Source organism: Amia ocellicauda, unplaced genomic scaffold, assembly GCF_036373705.1.
Source record: "Amia ocellicauda isolate fAmiCal2 unplaced genomic scaffold, fAmiCal2.hap1 HAP1_SCAFFOLD_84, whole genome shotgun sequence".
In the NCBI taxonomy this organism is placed as follows: Eukaryota; Metazoa; Chordata; class Actinopteri; order Amiiformes; family Amiidae; genus Amia; species Amia ocellicauda.
In genome coordinates, this window is record NW_027103010.1 from 198,127 (window position 1) to 202,384 (window position 4,258).

The following is a 4,258-nucleotide window of genomic DNA, read 5'->3' on the forward strand; positions in this document are numbered from 1 at the left end:
AAAGTACCCTGTCAAAATGAAAATGAATGAGAGAAGACTAAAACAAAGGGCTCGTCCGGGATTTGAACCCTTTGAATCATACCCCTAGACCAACGAGCCACATAGCACAGGTTTCTGTGAAAACTAGTTAACATCGGTGCCACGTAGAGAGTTGTGCGCTCCTCTATTTGAACACTTTCTCCTTCAAACATTGCATGAGTGTCTGACTGCCGCCATCTAGCGGTGCTGACTGACCGATGGCTCGGGTATCTTGGATGTTGTTAAATGACATAACTGTCCGCCCAAGACACTGATGACCAAGGGTCATAGTTTTCCCTTGTAATAATAACAACAATAGTAATTGGAGTGAATGGAAGTGGCATTTCTATTTCTCCTTACTTTAGCCGTCATCGTCGCCAACATTGTTGTTGGTGAGCATGGAGAGGAGTGTATTAGCTTTTAAAGTATATTCAAGCAATGAACACGTCAAATAAATGTAATACCGAATACTTTTGCACGCAAGTGCACATGTATGTTACAGCGCTTCTGGGAGCACGGCCCACGTGAAGCAAGAGGGCGCAGTAAAGGTCTGCGAGTCAAGTGTGATGTGGGTATCCTGCAGCAGGGAGAGGAACCTTTGTTTTTCTACAGACGAAGCTGGTGCTGTGGGATACTAGTGTAAGGCCATTTATTCGTCATCTGTTCATGCGCAACGGTTCACCCGAAGTGTGTTAGTGAAAACAGCGGTAAGTGCAGGCTTAGTAGGGTCGCAATAGCTTGAATGGTGTCGAACTCCCCCGAAGCATCACAAGTGTGATGGCGGAAGCCTAGAAAGAAAACGTTGCGTTGGCCGGGAATCGAACCCGGGTCAATTGCTTGGAAGGCAGCTATGCTCACCACTATACCACCAACGCCCAGAAAGTCTTGATGCATTTCAGATCATTCATCTGACTAGATACATGCGAATAATCACAGCCTACAGTGTAAAGCTTCTGATTACAGACAGGGCGTGTTGAGTGTGCTAAGTAACTTGCTAAATTCACTAACAAACAGTCGCTGCTCTTACTACAAAACAGGTGCAAGATATATCATTCTTAGCTAAACAAACCACGTAAACAATCAATGTAACTCTTAACTAAACTAGGAAACGCGAGAGAAAAAGGCGATACTTAGCTGCGGCGACTTGAGCGACTTCTCAGCTGGCTTGCCCGAGTGTCCAGATGCATATTTGGAAATACTTCTATACAAACCATGAACATAGATTCTCGATAGATGAATACTGTTTATTTAAAGGCCAGTTTTTATTTAGCGCATAGTTTATTGAATTTACCCACCAAGGTGGAACACGGACAATGATGTATTTGATTGACAGTGTAACTTGGACTGTTGGAGTAACTTGGACACCCATTGGAATGGAAAAACAAACTCGAGAAAAAAGTGTGTGTGTGTGTGTGTGTGTGTGTCACCTGCTGGTAGTGATGCATTTACATAACCTACAGACTATTTGGGCTGATTGTTCCTGGTGTATTAATGAAACTTTTCAAAGCGGTGGCTTACGTAGATGACATCACAGTCATTGTTAAGAATGGCAAGGATGTACCTTACCTTAAATGACTGTCAGAAATGAATTGAGTTTCTTCAGTGGTTAATGGCTTTTACTGGGGGAACTAGGTAGAAAGCAAGCCACTGTCTCTAGCCACATTTTGGACAAATGGACAAAACTAGATGGATTTAAAAATAGACGGATAGACAGTCGGATGGCGTCTGTCTACAATATTTTAAATGATAATAGTATATGTAGTATATGCATGTGTATTATAAACTAATCTTTACAGAAAAGGGGTAATACCATAATAAAATGCTGATGAGAGGAGAAGAGATCTTATTCACTGGCCAAATACATGATTTCGACAATTGTCGTACATCTTGACGGCACTTAGCTTTACTTTTCACAATGTATGACTGCACTTACTGTACTTAACTGTATACATTGGAAGTTGTAAAATGTATTATCTTGAATTGCTTTGTTTAATGTAAATTTGAATTTGTAATGTTTGATGCCTTGTACTTAACTGTATTCTTGCACTTATGTTGCAAGTCGCCCTGCATAAGGGCGTCTGCCAAGAAATAAAAATAATAATAATGTTTAATAATAGTATATGTAGTATATGCATGTGTATTATAAACTAATCTTTACAGAAAAGGGGTAATACCATAATAAAATGCTGATGAGAAATTAAGAAAACCGTAAAAGAAAGGCATTTTAAACCAGGACCTCTCGCACTCTAAGAGAGAATCATATCTCGAACAAACTTACATTAGTGACATCTTTACACTAGTGCCACGTAGAAAGCGGTGCGCTCCAACAGCTGGAAACTTTCTCAGTCTCAAGTTCAAGCACCTTGTGTGTGACTGCCATCTAATGTTGCTGACTAATAGCACTATTGGACTAGAGGAGCTGGGGCTGGCAGAAATTCAGCCAGGCTTTTCTACAGGCGCAAACTCAGCTGATGCTGTGTAGGCTACTCCGTGTACGTCAATGAAAGTCTAGTGACTTCAATATACACACCCCGATGCACCCAAAGAGTGATTGTCAAAGTATGAGTGACTCGCTCCACTAGCAGCACCGACCTGCATCTCTCTGTGACACCCGGCGCCTCCGTCTGGATAAGCTGCTGGTAATGCCGAGCACGGCAGCAGATTTTGTACAGTGGAACCCTAATAATATTCCTAATAATATGGCAACATCCTGGGGGGTCGGTGTGCCGCGCCACAGTGCAGCGACCTTAGCGCATCACTAAAAGGCACCTTAGCGAGGCCTCGGAATCGCTCAAACATGAACCGAGAAATGAACATTGAATCCCATCTACTATTATTACCTAGTAGTGTTGATGTTATCTAAAGTATTTCTATACGTTTTTATTAGTGTATGATTTGTGTCGACCAGGGATCAGAAAGTGAGACAGTATAGGGTAGGCGGTAATCGAAAGCACAAGAAATACATAAAAGGGAGCTATACAGCAGGTGAATAAAACACGGATTGTGACAGTCCACTGTTAATAGCCTATAACAAGGCAGATTAAAATATAACAAACGATACGGATTCTTAAAATCAAATATAATTTCAACGTGCAGGAGACCAGACTGACTTTTATGCATCCCATCGGGTGTAGATGCATGTTACTTAGACTAACAACGTTTGCATTCTAGGATATTAATAACACTCTCCAGAGCAGGAATTATTGAGTGATATTACAGGGAATGTTGAGTAAAAGACTGACCCCGACGTGATTTGAACACACAACCTTCTGATCTGGAGTCAGACGCGCTACCGTTGCGCCACGAGGTCCTTAAACTTCAGTTAACACAGGACGTCAAGGAAAAATATTGGGAACTATGGTGATGTTTTGCTAGTGACCATTAGGTTAATGAATGGGCAACTGAAGCATTGACGTGATGAAGAAGTTAAACAGAATGCTAAAGAGATAGTGACAGTGAGCATGACACAGAACACATGGCATGACGTGAATACCAAGTTAAACTTAAAGCAGAAATTACAGAAAGAAAGAAAACAAAGAAAACCGGACACTGCACATATGTTTGGTCTTTCCTATATCTTTAATATGATATCTCAGTAGTTTAAATTTGATACAGAAATTATTCTGGAATCCCATGAAATGGAAAATACAGTGAATATAAAACTATATTTGCTGTATTTATAACAAATATATTCCGCTTATACACTCACCTAAAGGATTATTAGGAACACCATACTAATACTGTGTTTTACCCCCTTTCGCCTTCAGAACTGCCTTAATTCTACGTGGCATTGATTCAACAAGGTGCTGAAAGCATTCTTTAGAAATGTTGGCCCATATTGATAGGATAGCATCTTGCAGTTGATCGAGATTTGTGGGATGCACATCCAGGGCACGAAGCTCCCGTTCCACCACATCCCAAAGATGCTCAATTGGGGTCGAGATCTGGTGACTGTGGGGGCCAGTTTAGTACAGTGAACTCATTGTCATGTTCAAGAAACCAATTTGAAATGATTCGACCTTTGTGACATGGTGCATTATCCTGCTGGAAGTAGCCATCAGAGGATGGGTACATGGTGGTCATAAAGGGATGGACATGGTCAGAAACAATGCTCAGGTAGGCCGTGGCATTTAAACGATGCCCAATTGGCACTAAGGGGCCTAAAGTGTGCCAAGAAAACATCCCCCACACCATTACACCACCACCACCAGCCTGCACAGTGGTAACAAGGCATGATGGA

At 41.6% G+C, this 4,258-nt stretch overlaps 2 non-coding genes across 2 annotated transcripts; both read right to left on the reverse strand.

Annotated features, from left to right (window-relative positions):
• Positions 1-821: 821 nt before the first annotated feature.
• trnag-ucc (transfer RNA glycine (anticodon UCC)) lies at positions 822-893 on the reverse strand. The gene has a single exon. It is a non-coding gene; the product is annotated as a tRNA-Gly (tRNA).
• A 2,363-nt stretch (positions 894-3,256) lies between these two features.
• trnaw-cca (transfer RNA tryptophan (anticodon CCA)) lies at positions 3,257-3,328 on the reverse strand. The gene has a single exon. It is a non-coding gene; the product is annotated as a tRNA-Trp (tRNA).
• Between the last annotated feature and the right edge of the window lie 930 nt (positions 3,329-4,258).